This window comes from Thermobia domestica, chromosome 3, assembly GCF_964235325.1.
Source record: "Thermobia domestica chromosome 3, izTheDome1.hap1.1, whole genome shotgun sequence".
Lineage (NCBI taxonomy): Eukaryota > Metazoa > Arthropoda > Insecta > Zygentoma > Lepismatidae > Thermobia > Thermobia domestica.
In genome coordinates this window covers 267,891,274-267,917,624 of record NC_137456.1, presented here as the reverse complement: position 1 = coordinate 267,917,624, position 26,351 = coordinate 267,891,274, and positions in this window count along the sequence as shown.

The window sequence follows — 26,351 nt, the reverse complement described above, 5'->3', positions numbered from 1 at the left end:
AAAAGTTGAACCACAATTTTATCTAATCAGCGTTCGCAGGTGGAAAGACAAAACTACATATTATAAGCAGATTGTCTTGATAATTACTTTAGGCAAGGTACCTGAGATATTTATAGTTATTCAACAGAATAAGATATTTAACTGATAATGTTCAAAAGAAAGAAGTGAAATAATTTCTTTATTTTGAGACGTAACGAGACATCAAAATTTATATTAGTATATCTGATAATTTAACTTAGTAACAGTTCATATTTGTAATAGGCAAGAATAAAAATAGAAAATGACATTAAGAAACATGGACGTCATATCAAAAGCTGTCTTCCGTAGTACTACAGGTATGAGAAATTGAAGATAACAAAGTAAGTTTGTACATTTAGTAACACTGCATTTAGGTTGGAAATGAAGAACGGGTTTATGTTCCCCCTTTATTACAAAAATAAAAAAAATCTGATAATGCATTCTAGACCTCAATTACAATGTAGTAAAGATCACGAACCGAATCCACAAGTTTTTTTTTATAAAGAACTTATTTTTTCAAATGAAGTTAGAGTAAAAATTAATTAGTCCTAACTACAGATAGAATCTGTAGAAGTTACGTCTGTATTTTTTCTAGTTTTCTGTCATGAGGAATCTCTCTTATATAATTCAATGTAAGCGTACAACCCCTAGGTCAATTCCATCCAAATTTGGAATGAGTTGTTACTTACAATCTGAGATAAAGCGAACCCTTTTAAATTATGATGGCACGACAACTGTACCATGGCATCGACCTTCGGAATTTGCTTTATAAGTCTCTAGTAAAGCTTTTTAGATTTTTTGCATTCATTCAAATATGGAAGCATCATAGAACATATTTTATGGGCATTTTGTAGCCTCGAGTGTTTTCTCTGGGGGCTATGACTCACAAACATGGACGATAGGTTTAAAAAAGGGTATATTTGAGAAGTTTTTCCCTGACACATTACTATTTACCCTAGAATCATTGTTTGTACCTCGTTCGTTTTGCTATGAGACAGGACTTCGAAATGTACCAGTCAAATGTCTCTATCATGTACCAGAAGCGGTGAAATCTGGTTCAAAATGGAAAATAGGTAGGCCTAGTTTTAAGAAAAAAATCCCTTTCGCCATTTGTATCTTTACAGGTACATGATACCGAAATTCGAAAGGCCTCATTACGGTGAAGAAAATGAGGTATGACTCACGTTGGTCGAGTCAGCAGACGTGTGTCAAAAAATCTCGATTTCTTTATTTTTTCGTTTTTTACACATTTTTATCAATTACTTTAGTAAAGTATCTACATTATTATTACTATTTATTCTAAAGTCATGATATGTTCCTCCTTTTCTTTGACATGAACTAGTCTTTCAAATGGAACTACTTGCATGTACAATCGGCGGCAAAAAACCTGCAACATGAGGATGTAAGTTTATTGTCAACCTACGCCTAACAGCACAGGGAATGAACATAACGTCTAAGTGGAACGAATCACGTCAGGATAAACCTCGGCCTCCTCCCGTGCACACTTATTTTGGAGCAAAAGACTTCGTCATTTCACAATAAACTTATATGCTCATGTTGCAGGTTTTTTTGCCGCGGATTGTACCATAGTGGAGAAAATTTGCAAAAAAGGGAAGTTTTTGTATAAAAATCCCTTTTCCCCGATTTTGGGTCCCTCTGGCCGAATCGTGTGTAAATCCACAGAGCCTTAAAAATCTCCAAACATACCACATACTATGTGTAATAACTGCAAGAACTTTCAATGTTATATCTTTAAAAATGAGGGAGGGAAACATATTACCAATGTGCACACAGTACCAGCTTTCCCCTATGGGAGCAATGGATAACCCATTTTGCACAAGGGGTAATATTTTTTCCTCTCTTATTTCTCAAGATATAACACTGAAAATTCGTACAAATATTACACATAGTACGTAGTATGTTCGAGAGTTTTCGGGCTCTGTGGGTTGAAACAGGGGTCGGCCAGCGGGGCCCAACATCGGGGAAATGGGATTTTTTGAGAAAAATATTCTTTTTTCGCAAATTTCCTCTACTATTGTACGTGCGAGAGGCATACCAGTGGTACCGTTTAAAAGACTGGTTCATGGCAACGAAAGTGAGGTACAGTTCATGTTCCCACAATGAACAGTCTTGATGATGATGATGATAGTATAGAAATTCACTAAAAAGGTATTATCAAGGGAAAATAAGTAAATCGGCTGTAGCATGAAAACTATTCATCCCAGCGCCACTCTTTGTATCTCAATTTCTTTACCATAAATCATAGTTTTTTTGAAGCATTCGCATGATCATATCCTATACCAATGGGGAAAGTTTTGCGATAAAGAAAGGATTTTGAAAAGAAATCCCTTTTTCAAAATTTGAGCAAAAATTTCCCGCATTTGGTAAACTTTAGTGAAATTTTACGGACGCATTTGGAAACACTGCTTTACTAGAAAAAACGTTGCATGAACAATGATCCTACAATAAATAGTTTAGACGCAATAGATGATTGAGTGGAAGTCTACAAAATAACTCAAAAAGTCATAATTTGAAAGGGTATGCAAGAATAAAAATAGAAAATGACATTAACAAACATGGATTTTATATCAAAACTGTCTTCCGTAATACTGCAAGCATGAGAAACTGTAGATACGAAGGTAAGTTTGTACATTTAGTAACACTGCCCAGATAGCACAGAAAAGTTTTTAAAAATGTTTAAAAATTTGCAGAGGCAAACTAAAAAGTTTGCAAAAACTTACCTTTTCAAATGAGAAAATTTGCCGAAAGTTCAATGCAAATAACGAAGTTTACGCTGGCTGAGTTTGCAGCAAAGTTGCCTCAGAAAACGAAAACATTTGCCAATACAAACGAAATGTTTGCGACTGCACAACAAGAAAGTTTGCCAGGACTTTGCTGCAAATATTTTGTGCAAATTTTCTTTGGCAAAATTTCCGAAAATGAGCTCATAAATTTGGTGAAAATATTAAAAGATTTGCAGCAACATTGCTGAAAGTGTTTTCACGATCGCAAGATCATGTTTGCTGCAAATGTATGAGGTAATGTTTGCTGCAAATTTATAAAGTAATATTAGGTGCAAATTTATAAGGTAATGCTTGTTTCAAATTTATAAGGTAATGTTTGTTTCAAATGTAGAAGGTAATGTTTGTTTCAAATTTAGAAGGCAATGTTTGTAGCAAATTTAGAAGGTAATGTTTGTAGCCAATTTACAAGGTATTGTTTGTTGCAAATTTGGTATAAGGCTAAAATGTGTATCAAAAATCTGATACTAGTGATCGAGGTATAAGTCAAAATATTAATTGCTTGCGATTTAATATTATTAAATCATAGAAACACAATCTACCATTCCGGTTGCATTCATGGAGAAATTACCTGTGACGTTTAGAAGATATTTTTCATTGTTATTTCCAGGTTCTGCCTAAATGAATCGGAATGAGACATTGTGTTTCGTATGCTTTAATAGTCTTTAAATCCCAAGCAGTTTATATTCTGACTTGTACCTCACTAGTTTCAGAAGTTTTCTACATATCTTAATCAAAATGTGCAAGAATTGTCTTGAAACTAGTACAACTATATAAAAAAAAACAAACGAGATGGGCTGATACGGGTCATTTTTCGCCCATCGAACACCGGAAAAATCAAGAGTCCGATTCAGACAAGTTTGCAATATCTGTATACTGGAAGATATGTTTTGTATATGAATGTAATAGATACGTGAGAAAGAAAATATAAGTCATAGAAATTTTTCAAACGTATTATCTGGGAAGTCGGAAAATGTGGCTTGGCCCTATATGCACACGACGTCCTCTTTCGTTATAGAAAATGAAAACCACGCACAATTGAAAATTCTTTGTAAACATAATTGTTCTAGGAATTTTATTTCCCTACATGGTTTAACAGAATACACCATTGTTAGATGCAAAGGCGCATGAGAAAATGATTCAAATTAATAACAGATTGGTAACCGACTCATACATCCTCTCATGAGAAAATAGCTACAACACGTTATGGAAAAATAAGCAAATCCCTTCTATTGTGGCGAGCTAGCAAAGATACAAGGCAAAATATTATTAAAACAAAAACGAATACATACCATTAAGAAACAAAAGCGAATAAAACTCACGAAGAAAGATCTAAAGCAACTAGCAGTGAACAGGAAACAAAGGGGAACAAACAGAGTGCATATGGCGGCATGGTGTCTATGTAATGTCATTCTTGCAGAATTGACTAGACTTAATATAGGTAGTAGCATTTGCCTGAATCGAGATTTAAGGATGGTTTGTGATCATGAATAAAAGTTATTGAGTTGTTTATTGTTTTCCCTGAGCCTATTACAATGACTTGTTTTATATTACTTGGATTTTGTTTAGAATAAACATCAACAAAATGTTCAACATGTCAAAGTAATAGGTTCGAAAAAATATTACTATAATGAAACATTTTTTATCTATAAATAGAAACATCCTTCATTTTGAATTCAGGCAACATTCATAATTCTACCACGTATTTGAAGTGTGCCCGATCTGGCAAGGCTGAACGAACATACACACCACACCATATGCAACCTCTGTTCGTTCTTCTTTCTGTTCCTGTGTACTTTGCTACCTGCTTTAGTTCTACGCATATGCTTGTTTCTCGCGTTGCTTCTGCAGCGTAGTGGAATGCATTCCTTTATTTTCTACATATTTTGCCTACCTATACACATCCTTACAACGTGACTACAGAGAACACACCTAGCTCATTATTCCATCACATGTGGTCATTCATCAAAGATTCCTCACGAGGATATTTTAATAAACAACTTATCTTTCATTAATTACAACACACCAAAACATTTGTTTTCGAAGGTCAAATGGCTTCCATACATTACTGTGTGAGACAGCTATTAACTCACAAGTGGACAGATATGTAGACTTTGCTTACAATTCCAGTGCTCTTTGATACCCCACACGACCCCATTTTCATTTATACTATGTTTGCAATTCAATATAGCGGCTTTGATGATGGTGACATTGCACTGGAAGTGCCCTCAAACATAAGTTATCTAACCCGATTTCCAATAGTTGTGTTGGATCTGCCAATATTTCCTTCATGACGGATCCAAACAGGTATTCTTCACATTTTATTGCCTACCTGATTTCAGGGGCGCGGTGGCTCAGTGGTAGAGCGTTCACCTCCGGTGCTTGGGGTCCCTGGTTCGATCCCAGCTCGCGCCGTGTGAACTTTGTGGTGGACAAACTCCGTCCTCGTGGGTTTTCTCGGGGTTCTCCCGTTTCCACCCACTTTCTTCACTCCACCATTTCATTTGTTTCTCATCTTCACCGTCTCCTTTAGCCTAACCGGCATAACCATGGGACGTAAAACTTAAAAAAATTTCCTACCTGATCTCAAAATGGTATGAATGTAGCAGCTCAATGGAATATTTGTGAAACGAATGAGCACTTCTGTCCTGCTTAGCAACTAGAACTTAATTTTAACACAAAATTTCATAAAAATTCAACTCTCATGATTCGTGTACTTTCCTCGTAAGCAAACACACTACAAAAATATAAAAATCAGCGCCATTACACCCACCATGTGGTTATAAAGAGCTTTCCCTGAAAATATCGATTTTCTTGCATTGGTTCAAACTTGTACGAGTATTTTTATTTTTCATTATTTGAATAGAATACTAAGGACAATATGAAGATTGTACTGCTTTTGAAGTGACAACTGGTTTCATTTCATAATGACTACTGAATTTTTAACTGTTTCTTAGTGCTACTTTAAGAAAAAATCGCTGAATATCCGAAGCATTTGCTTCAACTGATGAGTAATCATGGAAGAAAAGTTATTTATTACCATCAAAAAGTGCTCTTTACAGCCGCGTGCACCAACGCAGTTTAAACGAGCGTTCACTTAAACGCGTTCAATATTAAAATTTCAACTTTAAACGTTTCTCCCAAACTCGTTGCACCGTTGAAAATCGAAGTTCAGTAAACCTCGTTTAAATAAACTTCGGTCAATTTGTAAATTTGACTCTCATTGGTTGTCGTCTTTCGTCTCTAACCTTAGTGTATCAAAGTAACAAATGAAGAAATCATATCGCTTGCCGGAGTTTTCGACTTTCGAGATTGCGTGCATCTCGACTGAATATAACATCAAATAATGGACTAATAAATTCTACCTGTAATAAAATAAATGAAGGATACCTGGTGTTGCAATATTGGTAGTAGATGTTAGATTAGATTGTAGCGTGTAGTTTTACTATACGGATACATAGATTGTAAAATGTATAAAAAAATGAGCAAGTCTTTAGTTTGCTCATTTTATGTACAGAACAGAACCCAACTTAAGCCCTGCGGAGATTCTCAGCCGTTCCTACTGCTTATACTATGGATACGTAGAGTAAAACTGCACGCTGTTCTCGACATAAAATAAGCAAATTAAAGACTTCTGCATTTTTTCCGTATATTTCACAATATGTGGATCCGTATAGTAAAATTGCACTATTAAGATTACACTAAACTTATAACAAAGAACAAATATAATGTGGATCTATGTGGACCAGTGATGATTTCAGGAATTCGCCGAGGCAATTTCTCCCCGAGAACCATGAAATTCCATCGGGACCTATGCTCAATGCGGATTCCCAGTATTTTCATTAATAATACATTTCATCCCTCAGTATACTGAAATTCGTCACCACTAGAAAATATTAAAAAAACAAATTTGTGGAATCCACTGATGGAGAAAATTGATTCAACAAGATATTTCATCACGAAAATATTATTGTAATGTCTTTTACATCATTTTCCTTGTTGGCATTTGCCTACAATTCCCTGTTAGCATAGGTAAAGTTGAAGAGCACTACCATTTATTCTTTCCACTTATGATCTAACGTCTTCTGCATTCTTAGTTTCTCTCCTGTCCACCAGCTGCATACTCATTTATGACATCCTAGCAAACTTATAGATACAATAAGTGCAAAAACCATGGAGTTTGTATTTATTCCGATTCCAATCAGGGCACAATTTGGGGGATCGCTCGTGATTTTGTCCGAGAAACCAGGCACATTAGCGATGGTGGTGTGTCGATAAGGAAAGAAAAGTGTGGAGAATATCAGCCTCCTGTTTTCTGGCGCAATTTCTCAAAATACATTCGTTACACGTGTAAGTAACATATAACTATAGAAACAGCAGTAAAATTTATGACTCATAATTATACAATTATAATGCATAACTTGCTTGTAGTGATCACCTACTACAGATTGTTACGTATTTTTTGTATTGATTTGTTCATTACTCGAGCAGACGGTTCTACCAAATTTTCACACGTTTTTACATTTTCAGCTTAGGTTAGAGCTTTCGTTTAGCAGAGCATGCACTAAATGAAGAGTTCCAATACTACTTCCGGATTGATTTCAGGATGGCTCAGTATCATATAAATCAAGTGTGTACGTGTAGCATAAAAACTATTGTGTATAAAACACGAACCAACTTGTTATACGTGGCCATCAAAAAGCACGAATGCTATCTAAGAGAGATAGAGTAGGAGTGCAGTAAGGAGGCCCGAACGATAGCGATCGGTTGCGTACATAGGGAGCAGGCGCGTCAAAAACCGGGGATACGTATAAACGAGGAAAGTGAAAGAGCACACTTACATGTACAATACTTTCTTTATCACTAATAATTCATTTCAATATGCTGTGATAGATGGTAATTAGTTATATTCACACTCATTCCTTCATTAAAAATATTTCACCTCGTATTTTACCTATGAATTTTTTTTTGTTGGAACCGTCTAGCTCCAGTTCATCCTTAATTTGCTTACAGGAGGCACCTCCACCATAGCCCTCCAGCATCACCTTCAAACCGTAATAGGTTCAAAAACAGCTTGTTACGAGCAGCTTCCAAAGTTTGGTGCGTAATTTTGAGGCGTGTGGCTTTCACTATATGAAGCTAAGCATGTATGTCGGCCGTGTGCACCAACGAAGTTCAACTGTTGAACGAGGATCATAGCCAAGTACAGTGACAATGTCTGTTGCACAAACAACGTTCAAGGTTATGTCTCGGTCAAATGGTGGATGAACTTGTTTTTAGGTTTAACGGCCCAATTTGGGGGTTTAAACTTCGTTGATCCAAGTCAGTCTGTTTACATTCAATAATGTCTTTGTATTTTCCACTAATGAAATTACAATTCTCGTAATCGGAGAAATTTTCTGCTCGCGGTTTCATTATTGTTTCCTTGATATAATGTATATCAATAAAATGAAATAAATGTTCTGAAGTTTTAAAAATAAAGTTCTTTGTAATTTTTAGGTAAAGTCTGTTAACTAGAAAAAAGAAATAAGGAGGATATATAGATAGAAAACCAGCGAGGCTGTAGCTTATAATAGAAAACCCACTAAAAATTAACTACTATGCGGTTTTTTACTAAACGAGCTCAGCATTTTCAAGAATGTATTTTCTAAACAATTTTCCACTAAAGATTAACGTTAGGAGGGCATGCAAGTTATGTCTATAAATACAGTATTTTCTTGTCAAAATTCCATGCAAACAGCGTAAAACTTATCCAGTTATTCCTCGTAAAACTCATTATCCAGTTATTCCTAGAGTGTTATCAACCAATTGCGTACAATTGTATAAGACACATAGAAACTTAGCTACTATAGTGAAAGCCACATGTCTGAAAACCATGTACCAAACTTCGCAAGCTACTCATTAAAAGCTATTTTTGAAAATATTACGGTTTACGCCAAGGTGAATCTGCTAGGCTATTTTCGAGGTGCATCCGTAGTGAACAGGCAAATTTGCGATGGTAGGTATACGTGTAAGCAAATTAAATATGGTTCCGTTCAGCAGGCAGTTCTACCAAATAGAAAATTTATAGGTAAGAAAACGACGTGAAATATTTTTCGTGAAGGAATGAAAGTGTGAATATAAGTAATTACCATCTATCACAGCATATTGAAGTTAATTATTAGTGCGCTCCTACTCTAACTCGGTTAGATAGCATTCGTGCCTTATAGTGACCACCTAGCGTAACGCTATACGCCCACACTTCTAATAAGCGAGTAATACTTGGTGTTGCAATATTGGTAGTAGATTTTAGATTAGATTGTAGCGTGTACTTTACTATACTCATCGATAGTTAAGTAGTACTACTAGTAGTAGTAGGAAAGGGTTACAGGTCCCGCAGGGGGTGTTGGGTTCTGTTCTCGGTGCAGTTTTACTATACGGATATACAGATTGCAAAATGTATAGAGAAATATGGACAAGTCTTTAATTTTTCCATTTTATGTCGAGAACAGAAACCAACTTAACACCTGCCGGGCTTCTGACTCGCTCCTACTACTACTTATACTATGGATACGTAAAGTAAAACTGCACGTTGTTCTCGACATAAAACGGACAAATTAAAGACGTCTAGAATTTTTGTCATAAAGTTTACAATCTGTGGATCCGTAGCCGCTATAGTAAACCTGCACCATAAAGATTACACTAAACTTGTAACAAAGAACAAATATAATGTGAATCTATGTAGACCAGTGGTGATTTCGTGAAATAGCCCGGGGGAACTTCGCGAGAATCATGAAATTCCCTCATGACCATATATCCTATCATCCTTAATGTGGATACCTAGTACATTTCATCCCCAATATATTAAAATTCGCCATCACTAGAAAAAAAATTGAAGAAAAACTTCTGGAATCCACTGATGGGGAAAATTGATTCAACAGTTATTCATATTTCATCGTGAAAACGTTATTCTAATCCCTTTTACATCCTTTTTCCTGTTGGCGTTTGCCTAAATTCGTAGTTAGCGTAGGTAAAGTTGAGGAGCACTACAATTTACTCTTTCCATTTATTATCTAACGAGTTCTGCACTTTTAGTTTCTCACCTGTCCACCACCTACGCACACATTTATAATATGGTTGCAAACTTATATGTTATGAATACAATAAGTGCAAAAACCACGCACGAATCTGTTCTAAATGGGCAAAACAACCTAAGTTTGTACTTATTCTGATTCGAAACAGGGCACAATTTGAGGGATCACTCGTGATTTTGTCCGCGAAAGCAGCCACATTAGCGATGGTGGTGTGTGCATAAGGAAAGAGCACTATGGAAAATATTACCCTCCTGTTTCGCGGTGCAATTTCTCAAGATACATTCGTTACACATGTAAGTAATCTGTGATTATAGAAACAGCGCTAAAACGTATTGTTCATAATTATGCATTAAAATGGAAAACTAACTTGTAGGCCTAGTGATCACCTGCTACAGATTGGTATATATATTTTTTGTACTGATTTGCTCATCACTTGAGCAGACGGTTCTAACAATTTTTGACGCTTTTTTATATTTTCAGGTTAGATTACAGCTTTTTTTAGGAGAGCATGCACTAAATGAAGAGCTCCATTACTAGTTGGGAATTCACTAGGATGGCTCAGTAACGTATAAATAGTGTGGGCGTATAGCATAAAAACTACTGTGTATAAAACACAAACCAAGTTATGCTAGGTGACCACTAAAAAGCACGAATGCTATCTAACCGAGTTAGAGTAGGAGCGCAGTAGGGAGGCCCGAGCGGTTGCGTCCATAGGGAGCAGGCGCGTCAACGACGGGGTATACACATAAACGAGGACAGTGGAAGAGCACACTTACACATACTATAATTTCCTTATCACTAATAATTAACATCAATATGCTGTGATAGATGGTAATTACTTATATTTACACTTTCATTCCTTCATGAAAAATATTTCACGTCGTTTTCTTACCTATAAATTTTCTATTTGGTAGAACTGTCTGCTGCAGTGAACTCTTAATTTGCTTACACGTATACCTACCATCGCAAATTTGACTGTTCACTACGTACGCACCTCGAAAATAGCCCAGCAGCTTCACCTTGGCGTAAACGGTAATAGGTTCAACAATAGCTTTTAATGAGTAGGTTGCGAAGTTTGGTGCGTGGTTTTGAGACGTATGACTTTCACTATAGTAACTATGTGTCTAACTATAGTAACTATGTGTAACTAAATTTCCATGTGTCTTATACAGTTGTACGCAATTGGTTGATAACACTCTAGGAATAACAGGATAATGAGTTTTACGAGGAATAACTGGATAATTTTTACGCTGTTTGCATGGAATTTTGACAAGAAAATACTGTATTTATAGACATAACTTGTATGCCCTCCTAACATGAACCTTTACTGGAAAATTATTTAGGAAATACATTGTCGAAAATGCTATGAGCTGATTAAAAAAAAAGTATATGTGGTTTATTTTTAGTGGGTTCTCTATTGTAAAGCTGCAGCCTCGCAGGATTTCTAGCTACATATCCTCCTTATTTATTTTTGCTAGTTAACAGACTTTAGCTGAAAAATAAAAAAAGAACTGTTTCCTAAAACGTAAGAACATTTATTTCATTTTATTGATATACATTGTATCTAGAAAAAAATAATGAAACCACGAGCAGAAAATTTCTCCGATCAGGAGAATTGTAATTTCATTAGTGGAAAAATACAAAGTCATTATTAAATGTAAACAGACTGACTTGCATCAACGAAGTTTAAACCCCCAAATTCCGCCGTTCAAGTTAAAACTAAGTTCATTCATCACTTGGCCGACGGTAGTGTGCACCAACGAAATTTAACTGTTGAACGAGGATCATAGCTAAGTTTAGTGAAAATGTCTGTTGCACCAACAACGTTCAAGGATAAGTCTCGGTCAAATGAAGGATGCACTTAGTTTTAGCTTGAACGGCCGAATTTGAGGGTTTAAACTTCGTTGATCCAAGTCAGTCTGTTTACATTCAATAATGTCTGTATTTTTCCACTAATGAAATTACAATTCTCGAGATCAGAGATCGGATTTAAAAAACAAATCCTTTACTTTAGATTGAAAACGTCATATTTGGAGACGATTTTCTCTCTTACATTTTGTTGTACGAGTTACCCTATGTCAGGGGACTTTGGGACACCCTGTGTATACTTATATGTGGATACAACAAAATATTACAGTTGTTTATTTCTTTGGAATGTTATTACCTGACCAGCGAACGAGTGCGGGCGGCCGGTTTTGGAACTAAAATACAAACAACAGTGTTTCTAACCGGATTACTTGTAATTAATCTATCACAGTTGTTTTTGCACTGTTCATAATAAACCACTTCACACATATGTTCAAGTTAAGACAAACACAATTTCAAAATTATGGAAGTTATTTTCAGAACATTTTAAGGGACTGCAAAAAAAAGTACATACACTCTCCATATTAATTTGGCAATAACTTGCGAATAACCTAACCTCAGTGTTGTACAAAGGAACCCTGAGAACTTCGTAGCATTAGAGTGTAAGGAATTCCTACGTCATCTGTTAACAAAACCTCGAAGTTCATCTTTGTAAATCAAAGTTATACTTTGGCAACTGCGCTTCCATTGTTTAAAGCAAGTTCTATTGTGTAGTTTTGAGATAAGGTGTCTTCGAAATTGCTACCAATTTGGACCATGTGATCGATCGATTGACAGTACCTTCAGTAACAAATTTGCATTGAGATCATTTTCGGATGTGCTGCAAAAGGCTGGTGAGAGAGAAACTGATAATCTAACCGCCTCCGAAGGAGATTTGGATCCGCCCCTAATTAAGATGGTAGATAAAGATAACTTTCTCTGATATCTAACCTGTCATTATTTAGCATGGTTTGGTAATTTAAAAATCCAGTATTTCTACCATATTTTGAAAAATTTATTTAAAAGAACTAAACCCAATGTTACATTGGGGGCGGTAGGGGAGCGATTAAAATTTAAAGTGGGGAGCCTGACAATTGATTTCTTATAGCTCCAGTGAAATTGAGAAAAAAATTGAATTTCATATTAAAAAAGAAATACAAAATTCATTTTCATGGTAACTCTTACATTCATTATGCTATTATAAAGTTAATGGTACTTTTGAAATTGATTAGAGTGTATAGATATGTATTTAAGTAACAAAATCACCTGCGTAAGTTTTTCAAAATATCAAGTTAGAAAAACGAAGTTTGCCTTCCACTGCCATCTCATTCCTCAAAGATACCGGCGATGAAACAATTGGCCGGAAATCATGCGGCCGCTTCTTACATCAAATCATGAAGAAGAAGATGAGTGCCAATGTTAAGTACGTAAGTTTTTTTTTTTTTTTTTTTTTTTAAGGATCCCAATTTCTTGGAACTATACGCAGCACATTTTAGTGCTTACACTTGAAATAAAAATACAGCTGTTTAAAGACGATTGATTGCCTTTGTCTTTGAATTTCATATGTGCACAGAGGATTTATTAAACAAGACCGTACACCTGATATGTTTGAACTATATGCAACTTATGCTCACGGGCTAAACTCTGAAGTCAATCGACAAATGATTATGTATTACAGACACAAAGACAACACTAGGCTCCCAAGTTTCAAAATTATATTGTGTATGAAAACAGATAGTAGAATTAATTCTTTGTCACAAGAGAAATTCAGAGGGAGTTCAAAGGGATTTCCATACTCATAAATAAAAGTTGTGAATTTATTGTGTATTGAACCAATGATATTTATGCTTACATTACCCATACGCTGATGTTTTATTGATACTTTTATTTCACATTTACCAAAAGGCTGGATTACGATAATAATCCTAAAAGAAAGATGTATTGTAATCAGGTTTTTACACGGCAATCCCGAAAGGCAAGCTATCCAATCCCGTAGCCCTTTAAAAAATTAAGGAAAATTTCTTCTTCACTTCCTTTTTCTCCAAAGGGTTCACATTCATCGAAAAAATGAAATGAAATTTCTTCAGTTTATCGTCCCATGATTATGCTCTTTATGCTAGAGGAGACAGATGATTAATGAAAGTGAAAGATTGTAAAATTAATTGTTGGCTCTTACAGAACCACGTACAACAAAGACACATGCGCTAGCCAATAAATAGACCAACGGAGACAACTTCCACAGTTCTCGAGTGGAAACGTATCGGAATTCTTTCTTGGCTACAACTCAAGAAAATAATTTAGTTGTCAATCGATAGACCTACATTAAAACAAATACAAGCATCGCGAGCCTTAACTTGATTTAAACTTACAGTTACAAGATATTGCGCAAGTATCTAAGCTACCAACCCATAATTAATCTTTTAGTCATTAACATCTTATTACTGAGTTTTACAGGTTTCTACTGTTTTATAATGAAATCAAATAAAACGGAATCATTTTTTTTAATCATAATCTGCTTAATACACGGTAGAAACTCACTTGTGTGCTATCTTGTTCTTAAATTGTTAATTTCCATGCATAAGCCATTATCCACAATACATCTGCATTACTGCAGGAATAACCATTACTGCATTCAATAACAACTATATAATTTATAGAGTTCTTTATTAAGCGAAACAGATTAGGCTAGGCCTACTTATAACATGTAAACTGCAACTTTTGAAAATTGTTGGATACACTGCAGAGTGACGCTCTCCGTTCCCCTGTCCCACCGCGCTTACCAAGAAACTGATGTAAACACAACACTAGCGCCCTCCACGAAAAACCGCACTAATATCCTGGTCAGGTTATAATAATCTATGGGATTCAGCACTAGCAAAAATGATTTTTCATTCTATCTCTTTCAGCAACAAACTTCACACAGAACAGCACAAAATAATATCACATCATCCATGTTCACCGAAGAGTAAGTCAAAGCCCCAATTGTACATTAATTTGATCTTTATTACAGTTCCATTAATCATTTCTCTTACTTACATGAAAATGAAATGATAGCTAAATAATTGTACACATTAAATAAATGTAGTATTGTTCAAAGTGCTGTGAATTACCGACTCTCTGGAAAGCCCTGTAAGCTAATCCAGGTTAGGATTTAGATTTCTGGGCTTTCGGCATCTAAGGCCATTTAGCCCTTCACGTTTTGAGGGATGACGTCCCTCGGCGAGCACACAATCTGGGGAAAGGGAAAGAAGGAAACGACCTGGGACCTATAAGTTAGGTACCACCCCGGCATTTGCCTGGTGTAAATAAGGTAAACTTCATTTAGGGTGGCTGGCCTGAAAAAGCGTTTTCCACTTTTTCGACCGAGTGCCCCCACCGGGAATGGAACCCGGGACTACTCTAATCCAGTTATTTCCAAGCAGTAGGTTGCCCAGTCCCACAAAGCACGTCGCGATGTTTCAGAATTGAACAATCAAGAAAGCACCATTTTCTAAAATTATAAAAAGATATGTTTTTCGTTAGTGGTCGAATCCGAGAGGGCTATGTTCTTTGAGGTGTAAATGACTAACATTTTAAATCCTATCTGATGGAGAAGCGCTACTTAGAAGTAATGGTGCTCATACAGGATTCTCAACGACCTGAAAACCCGGAAAGTTGAATTAGCTTTCTCGTAAAAAGTCCTGGAAAAGTCAAAGAATTTCATGAGAAGCTTAAAAATCTAGAATTTTCAGGGAATTTTTCTTTCTCAAAACTTATTTCTTTATTTGCCTTACCCGGCTATTTGGTATATTAGTATGGGATATTTTAGAAAACAAATTAGTTTGTTTTCGAAAACTTCTCTACCTACACACACAGTATAGCTCTGGAAAACTATAAATCGTGACCTTGAAAAGTCAGGAAATTAGTGCTCGCCAAGCAAGTGGGAACTCTCTCATTAAGAACACAAGATGCAATAGAATTTATGTACGAGATGTGGGAGAAGAGATTTCCTGCTGTTGGCCTAGCTTTGAAGAAAAAATTGAATACTACAATGGAAGCAGTTAGTGGTCCCCGCAAGCGGAGTCTAATGATGGGTGGTAAAGTAGTAGTAGCCGTCCGTAACACAATTATTGAAAACCATTTTAGCTTTTTAACCAACTTTGTTTTGCAATAGGCTAACACGCAAAAGATCAATGTTTCGTCGCAGTAAAATTTAGTTTTGTTCCATTCCCATCCTTCATGGCTATTTGTCCCCGTTCCAATCAACTCGATTCCTGCAAACACGGACTGCCGCAAAATAGAAAATAGACAACAATAAATATAAGAAAATAACAATAAGGAAGAAAATATAACAACAAATGGACAATGTGGAACAAACAGGGTACATGAGGAACAAAAAATAAATATTCAACAACAACAACAAGGAAACACACAGAACAGTAACAAGAAATACGATCAATATTGAGAATAAAGAATACATATAACAGTGAAAAGCAAGAAGGCAAAATAAAATAATAATCTTTTACTGTAATTTACTTTTGTTGCACTTTTATTATGTTATATTGGGGACGGGGACATCGAGGCCACCGTTCCCCCGTCACGACAAACACAGCTATACGAACGGCCATACACAAAACGTACCCAGAAAACAACACCCACAACCCATTACATTATAACATGTTTATTCTGGTGTCACCAGTCGCCAGAGCCTCGTTAGCCTGCATTACAATGAATGCAGTTTCCAGGGTCCACTACGAGGAAGTGAGGTTGGCATTTGGGCACCCACAATGGAGCGCCCCTTACATCCCGAGTCTTACTCGTATTGATGTGTAGGTGAGGCAGTCCCTTTTACACAATGATTTTCATATTCATTTGGAAAAACAAACTACACTTTTAAAACATTAATATTTTCATTAATATTCGTTTATGTTTGGAATAAAAGAAGCTACGCAAGCACTGTTTTCATAACGTTCCAGCTCTTACGCAGAATTCTACCGGCAGTAAAACACAACCTTGACGCGTCATAACAGAAAAGTTTCAATTATACTCCAATGATTTGTTCCATGCAAAAATGGATAATATTAAGATATTTTTAAAATACAGTATACATTAAAGTGATTCTCTTCTTCCCTTGTATCAGATCTAATTTTATTGATGACTGTTACAGTATTGTTTTAAATTAATATTATTATCTCTTATATTACTTTGCTTCTCAATGTTAAATATTGAACAGTTATATAAACATTTACATCCACTGAAGGCAAAAACAAGTTGGCATGTCCTTTGCCGTATTGCAATTTCTAAATTGTATACAGAAACAGCGGTGACTCAGTCGTAGAACGCCCATTTCAGGCACCTGAGGGTCTGGTTTCATCCCAGCTTCTGTGAAATGAATTTTGTGGTGGACAAATATCATATGCGTGAGTTTTCTCGAGGTTATCCCATTTCCATTTACTACTACTCGTCATTTTTCCATTATCATCCATCTGATTATTACCATCATCTTAGTCTCGATGCTTAATCGTGGATCTTAAGAACCAAATTAAACATGTGTATGAAGTCAGCAATATCATTTTGAAAAGATGAAATAAAAGTTATATGTTAAAAGAAAGACTCTTTTGTTTTATATAAACAAGTATTCTGTAGATATCCTTAAAGTTTGTATGTCTTATCAAGAGTGCATATGCAAATATTATATATGATGTATAGACGAAACAACCAACTTTAGATAATCGTCTTCTGTAGGTGAAAATATAATTATATACAAGGAGCGAGAAAATGGACCGGGAAACTTTCCATGTGCTCTGATCTCAAGTGAAGGAATGTATAGGTATTCAGGTAGCATACCGGTTAACTCAAGAGCATGGGAAGTCGGAGACCGGGTTCGATTCTGTTCAGTCGTTCATTGCTTTACTTTCTACTTAATTTAATTTTCACCTATATGGGTAAGATATTATTGATTGTTTCGTCAATTTATGACACGTAATATGAACTCAACCGTCAGAGGTCTTCAAAATGTGGAAACAGGGTTGTCAAAGACCATCAATTGTACAATCCAGGCTGAGCACAAACTTCAAACATGACGGAATGTGTAGTCGTTCAAGGAGCAAATTAGATAGCATAGCTGTTAAAGTACGGTAAAGCGGAGACCTTGATTTGGCTCTCAGTTTATTCATGTTATGTAGGCTTGTAATTATTTCGTAAGTCACAAGAAAAGACTACGCCATTCCACACAGTAAGCTGTTTGTTGTTTTATATTTCCACAGATTTAGGGTTTTCACGCTGAGACTCCTTCTTTCTTTTTATGTGTCCTTATCCATATTTATTCTACTTTACATTTTTCTCGGTAAACCGGACGAGTTGGGCGTTTGCACACCCTATTGTAAGTGCACTTTTTTTGTGATAAATTCAACCCTTAGTCTCATCCATGACAAAAAATATAGATATATTTAATATTGTGAATTATCAATTTTGAGTTCACGGATGAAAACTTACATATATGGGCAGTTCTCCTTTCTGTTAATGGGTTTTCCTACATTTCTTCAAGAATATTACCTAACTTTAAGATGAAGTGTTCCATCCATGATACATTATGCTTGTCTACTCATGCCTGTTTGGCGCAGGAGACTATCACCTATTAGATTAGACGTTCCCCCTCCCCTAGTCTTCACTTATTTCACTTTCTGGATGTTCGATAAACAATAAACAGAAAATAATAAAGCATAACTTATCACATATTCACTACGCAAGTTAAGTTTTTCAGTAACCTTCCACCAAGTAGTTCCCTCCGCTCGACAAGTAATTCTATGCTCCTAACCGCTTAGACAAAACATAAGCACAACTTGAGCTAGAAACGAGCCATTAACTTCGGAATTTAACCAACAAGAATAATAATCTTCATCATAAATATTTGATACCTTTGTATAAAAGGCAAGATTCTGTACGAGACGAGCAAATTATAGTTTCATGCCCGGTATATTTACAAAGGTGGAGTGAGTATTTTAGAGTAATTCCGAGCATTTCATTATCACGTGTTTTACTACATGTTAAAGACTAAGCCCATAACTTACAAAAGCCATTTATTTCGCTAAGCGTCGCCAGCTAATGAACATGATAATACTTACTGATGAATAGGTTAATTTAGGTTAGGCATTATTTGATTCCTTCCACTTACTTGTTTGGGCTAGCGGGGCTTATTGGAACTCAACCCTTATAAAAGATTGCACTTAAAATTATGAGGGCATTACTCGAGCAGACGGCTCTACCAAATTTTCACAGATCTATTACATTTTTCAGTTCCTTCTTGCACAGCATGCACTAAATGAGGAGCTAATGCATAAATCACGATAATATTACGCTCTTTATCGCCCAATTCTTTGTAATAGAATCATATATTGCATTACATGCATCGCAAATGTCCATTGTTAACACGAACAGAATATTCCGGCCGTTTATTTCCACCTTTTTCGCGCCCTTGTACTCTTCCGCTTAAGTAAATAGTTACACTTAGAATACGCTCATTACCATTTAAAATATATTTCAATATGATATCCACTAACTGAAATTACTTATATTCCCACTCCTCTTCTTTTACGAAAAATGTTTGACATCGTATTTTACCTATAAATTTTGTTTTTGGTAGAGCCGTCTGCTCGAGTGAACCCATTATGAGCGTCTGAATATATTTTTTCAATTGAAATAAATGTCGGACATTACTGTAATTAGTGGAAAACAATTAAGTTACATTATGAAAATACACGCAATTAACGGCGATGGTGTAGTTTTGGCGCGCCACGTTTTGAAAGATTTACAGGTAAAGATATTTTGCATGGAAAGACATGTTTAGAAGTAACGTATTTCTGCGCGACAGAATTAAACACAAAGGGGTTAAGTTCCGAAATTGGTCGTCAGTTCCTAGCAAAATTTTGAAAATTTATAGGGATGAAATGTATAATTTGCTCGTTTGTGTCCTTGTTAATATACAGAGAGGGAAGGTTGTATTTATATATAAAAGTGGTTCTAAACATGGAACAATTTGGGAATCGAAGGGAACTATTTGGCGTAAGGTTACCGTATGGTAGGATTGCGAGAAAGTAATAAGGATTTGTCTTATACACATGGCTGCAGGTTACAGACACGTTCCCCTGAATGTCAATTTAGAGTTTCTGAAACAATGCAGTGATAATCAGAAAAATCTATTAACAGTATGCTGAAGTAGTCGCTTAATATATCTAAGAATAAATTGCAGAAAGTAAGATAACCAAATAACATCAAACAAACGAGAAGAAAGTTATACATTCCAATGTAACAGCACTCGCTATCGCTCGCTCGGCATGATTATGTTAATTGGTAATTAAGCTTTGGTCAAGCAAATTAAACTGAAAAAACTGACGATTTTTAAATTTTCGTAATATTTATTACCCTTTTAGCCAGAAACTAGAGAGAGATGAAAAACTTCGGAATAAATGCAATACTAAATAGATGTATTTAAGGTTTACAACTCTAGGGTTATTAGTGTAAAAATCATTACAAGTGCTTTACGACGGATAACTAAGTGTATAGGAAAGACGACTCTATTAGATTGTATCTTCCATTGGTGGTATATTTCTGTATATTATCTTTACAAGTGGAGCGTTACTAGATGAAACCATGACAAGTGCTATTGAAATTCGTATCACTGCGAAAAATCTCTTATCTTGACTACACTCGTTTTGCGCATACCCATCATCACTAATGCGCCTGTTTCCTTCGGACGTACCTCTGCGCGAGTGAACAAGCTTGGTCCTGCTCTGCCTCGGTTAGGTAGCAATCGTGCTTTTTACGGGAAACTTCGCACAAATTAGTTTGTTTTTCTTTGCACAGTAGTTCTTATGCTACACATCCGGAAGCCAATTTATACGCAAATCTAAAAACAATTCTTCCTACTGGTGCGCTAGAAATAAACCAGTAAACAATTAATTACCTGTCTTGCTTTCTTTCATTCCTTCCACCTTATCTGGTAAATTAACTACGCTTTAACTAATAAATCGACTCCATTCCAATAGCAAACATTGTCGCTAACATTGACTTCTACATATTCCCTCCATAATTCTATCCATCTCACAAATATTATTTACAAACATTTCGGTTCGGAATTCGTGTTTCATATATTTTCATTTTTACAAGCTATGCATGCGCACGTCCAGTTTTACGTAGTTGCCACGTTTATTTTTCTCATCTGATGTATTCGGGTTATATTTGTTAATCGTACCCAAATCAAATTTTTTGCAGTACTTAAAGTAGACAATGAATACCAAAAAGTTCAATTTCCTTAGTACACTGCTAGTATCTTTCTAACTAGTAGGACACTAACAATCGTTTAACGAATTGTCTCTGAATACCGCCATTGTAACTAAAAATCAAGATATTTTTTTTTTGAATGAGAATGGTGCTTTATGAATATGTGTATGATTTTTTTTTCTTAGGTTAAGTTAGTATAGTATAGCTAGGTTAGGATAGGGATTTTAGGTTTAAGTTGTGCAAATATTTTCTCTGAGTGTTTTACCTGTGCTACTTTGTCCGAGGGGTCCGAGCTTCAAGGGAGGTAGCGAAAGCGTAAATCCTCTATGCCGGCCGCAAATTTGAATGCACAGAAGGTTTTGAGCACCAAAATGATAGAGGAAGGAAGTAAAATAGCTAACCACAACCATACGTAGTGAAATTTTTTAAATAGTGTGATCATGGTGGAAAGACTACAAGGTGGATGCAATCCACTGCTACATTCTTGTCGCTCTGGCGCATGACGTGATCTTGTTCGCAGACGTGGCCAGCGAGAGTCAGATGAACTTTTAACAAGCGCTTGCTCCCTGGTATCTTACACGCAAACTTCTCTTCTATTTATAGTGATCTTCAACGAAGTAAAAATTTTAGTACAAACAATAATTATATAAACGTAATGTAATCGATGCTTAAGCTAAGTGAATTCAAAGGAAGATATTTACAATAGCAAAAGAAACAGCAATATCAGTTCATATTAAACAACTTTGAAGCTTGAACAAGCCAATATTACTCACTACATTTTCTGCTTTTTCTTTCATTTCTTTTTTAAACATCTGAAGTAATACACTGGAGTATGTATAAGCCTGAATAATCTATAACACAGTGTGTCGTTAATGCATTTCATTATTATATATTTATGTATGTTCAAGTATATTTTCGTAACACATTGATCGGTTTTGATTTACAACTGTATTATTATTATTATTTTGCTTGAAAGAGAATTCTATACTGATGACCTCATATAAATTTTGAGAATATCTCAAGGGAGAATTCAGGTTTTCGTAAACAGAAATGCACGTAGGCTCCTACGTATATTTTCGTTATGCTTGGACAGTTTTTTTTAAAGAGGTTGCTCCCACGTAAGTTTCGTCAGAATCCCATGGGAGGTTAAAAACTTTATTGGGCAGGGACGCACGTATTTAATATTTTAAACATCGCTTTTTATTTTTCATTTATAAAAAAGTCATCTTATTTGAAATCGCTGATCGCTTATTTATATAATTTGTATTGAAACAAAAGGTTTGGTGAAACTGACAGTTCTCTGAATATTTGTGTCAAAATTTACGCCACACAAAATACAACGTTACATATACTATTGTGTTCTAAAAATATATAGAAATAAATATGTATATACAAAGCACCTCAAACAAAGAAATTGCAACTTGACTATTTCAAGCAAGAAACAAAGTACTAGGCGTAGATGAAGACGATGTAGGGGTGTTACAGCTAGACTAGACAACATATAAACCATAGAACTACATAATTTTCTTAATTTTCTTCGTAAGTTTTCTCTTTTCTGTCCCGTAGACTAAAGGAGACAAAAGATAAACGCAAGTGAATGATTATCTGGAATTTGGTGGAATGAGAATGCGGGAGTACCCCGAGCAACTCACGGACACGATGTTGTCCACCACAAACTAACTTGACTGAGAAGCGGACCCTTGCACCAGAGATGAGCCTTCTGCCACTGAGCCACTGTGCTTCCTTGATTAGTTGAGAATCTACCATATGTTTAAATTTACTGCAGCCATTCTTAATTTTGTAATTCTGGAGGGGGCCCCTAAATATGTATATGTAATTATCCCAAGTTATGATTAAAATGAACAAAATTTTCAAAATCTGAGTGTAAAAATGTCCCGACAATGTCACCCTGACATGGTAGGTGGATACTTTATTCTCTTGATCTAATACATTGTTATATATCTTTGTAACCGTTAATCGTTATTACGAAACTTCCATTCGTTAGTTAATTTGAAGTGCAACATCCCGTTTTATCACCGAGGCTACAGGGAATGCAGACTCCAGAATGAAATGGGACCTGAACTACTTTAACGCGTTCAATGCTCTCGATTTGCGTATCTCGAGAGAGGTAAGTCTCCTAGATCATCGTGCCTCTCTTCTCTAGTTACATGCCTGCCTCTGTGGGGAAAATTTTGTCTCAATATCTTATGTAGAAGGAAATGATGATAGAAATGATCACCTCTGTCGGTTCCCCTCCCTCATGTTTTCGGATCCGGGTCTTGCCTCAAAGTTCGTCTTTTTAAATCGTACTAATGGATTTTTGTATGCAGAATCAACACAAGCTACTGTAGCCCTATATACTACTATTACATACTATAAATATTCTACTAAAAAGAAACTACATAATGTAATCGATTTTCTATAATTTCATTTAACATTGCATTTATTTATTACTTTTATGTAAAACTTACCATATTTTAGGTTTATTTGGTCCTGTCGCCTGCATCTAAAATCCATTTCTTGAGACATTCCCTCTCTTTTTGAGGAAATCTAAAGTATTTTATATTAGTTCCCTGTAATAATTACTACAGCCGTAAACTGCACAGTTAGGCATTCTCGATATCATTTAAAAGAACAAAGTAACAAAGAATTTCCATTTGTCACTTAAAGCCGCTCCTTTTCCCGTTCTTTTTTGCAAACCAGATGACGTCACAGCTACGACAGCGCTCCAGGCGACATGCGCATGCAACCTTCTTGTAGTCTCTCCACCATGAGTGTGATGTGTTTATATTGTGTTGATATCATTTCTTTGTGTCGATCTGATGTTAATGTTTAAAAATGTTGAGAATATTAATGAATATGAATATTTCAAGAATATCTATGGAAAATTAAACGAAAAGAAATAATGTTTTCGGCTGTGAAGACTTAGAAAATCTTTAATATTAGTTTCGCTATCTCAATTCAGATGGGTGTGTCAGTACGAGCATTTGTAAAGATTCTTTTTATCAAATTTCTTGTTAAATCCACTTTCCATAAAGAATGTCAAATAAAAATTACTAGTCGTGAAAACATCTTTCTTTCCAAGTACAGAATATATATTTTTTTATAGTTTTAAGTAGTAAAATCTTGAGTTAAAGTTATGTTTGATATGTATGTGAAGCATGAACAGAGCAAAAAGCAGTACACACATAATTTTACTGGTGAAATGAAATAGCTCTGAATCGACTGAAGAGATTTTTCCTGAGTGAGACCGGGGTTGGAAACAACCGATTCTGCAGAAATTTTCTTATTTTTATAAGGTTTAAATCAAAATCTCAGTTTGGGTTTTTTTTTAGTTGCGCGACAAAATTCTGTTTTGGGATTTGTAAGATTTTTTTTTTTTTTTTTTTTTTTTTTAGATAGGGCTTTTACAGACAACATTAAGATCTTCATTGTGCTCATTGCCAGCTCCACTCGTAGGTCGATGTCCTGTGTCTGTAGTTGTGGTTCATAACCTATTTTCTGATGGGATGTGGATAATGAGTTGCAGGCCTGGATACCGGACTGTGAGTTGAGATGGAAGAGACTCTGGAATCTTTACATTTTCGGGCAGGACTTGACTTCTATTTTCCGTAGATGATTAGCTTGGTGAGTGTGTCAGTGACTGTTGATGACGAGCACATACGGGCCCAATATGTTCGGTGTCACTAGTCAGTGATACATTCAGCATAGCCTGTAGTCTCAAGGAAAGGGAACATCATCATCATTTTTTTTCTTTATACATACATATTTTTTATATAAAGTAAAATATTTGTTAGTCGAACTATTTAGTATTGCACTAATCAAACGTCAGAAGGACTCTACATAAGGCCCATACTTTTTACTCAATTCGAATGAAAACAACGTGCCTTATGCAGAGTCGTTTTGACGTCTGATTAAAGCCCTAGTAAAGATTTGACAAGCACATAGTTAACAAAAGTGTATTCTGAGTCTCTGATCAGAACGTAGTAGTTGACGAAGTTAATCACTTGTGACTAATTAATGTACGGTAGATCTTTCCTTTTTAGGCGCGGTTTAGCTTGTGCGACACAACATTTTGTATTTCATATATCATGTATTTATATTTTTACAGGTTATGTATGCACATATCTACTTTTCCGTAGTTGCCACCTTTATTTTTACTACATGATGCATTGGGATTATATTAGTTATACAAACCCAAATCTACTTTTTAGTTGTACTCAAGTAGAATCTGAATTCCAAAAAAGTACACCTACTTTTGCTAAAACCTAGTTCGCAACAAACTAGTTGGTGACTAAATTTGTTTAACAAATTTTCTCAGAACGAGGGCCCTGGTATGATTTCGTACGGATCTAGCCAACGTAACGGAATAAAGAGGAATGAATTTACCATCATAGGAGTGGTACCTTTAGATTAGCTTGTTCCAATTTTTGCGTTACGTTAGAGAACGTAAAATTAGGCAAAGTTCGTACGGAATGAGGCTCACCATCTATTACTCTCTATTTTTTTTTTTTTTTTTTTGCGATATCGAATTGAAATCGGTCTCAAGGGAAACGTTTTATGTAGAAACGAAGGTCAATAATGCTTCCATCTGAAACACTGCTCGGTTAGCTTCCCGGCAGTGGTGCAACTCCGATTACTTTATCGGACAATAATTTTTCTTTCAACTTAGGCATACATTCTGTGCAAGGAAACTGAATTATTTAGAAATTGTTATTTCTGAATGTAAATGGGTATGACGGGGCTCAGAGCCTCTTACTACCCTTCGCCGCTGCTTGCAATTGTTTCACTTCTACATCTAACCTTCTTTTTCTAGTTATAAATACGTGTTTCTAAATGGGATTTCAAGGCCTTTTTGTAAGAACGTTCGAACTCGTCAATGTCAAATTGGCTTTATGTTGTGCAAAGAATCTGCATATAAGGTCTTTAATGGGTCTCCAACTTTCGTCATTCCATATCTTTTACATATTTGTTGTAACCGTCTGCTTTAGCGTCAGAATATTGTGTTGCGTGAGCCTAAAAGAGGTATATATTTTCAAGGTATACTATGAAGGTAAATATTTATATTTTATACACCCTTCCTTCCTTTCAACTGTACAATCAATAGTGTACGCAAAGTCGCGTGGAGTATTATTTTGACGCACCACTCGAAATAATATATGAAAAATTATAATTATTTCACTAGTTTTTTTTTCTCATTCTCCCCTAAACTGTTTGTACTGGGCGAAATAAAAATATCTTACTTGGTATAGATAAAATTCAAGGGGACTCTCAAAAGTAATTTTAGAAAAATCAAAATGTTTTTGGATTTGCGTATAAAATGTGGAGCGGGATATAATATATAAAAAACTAGTGA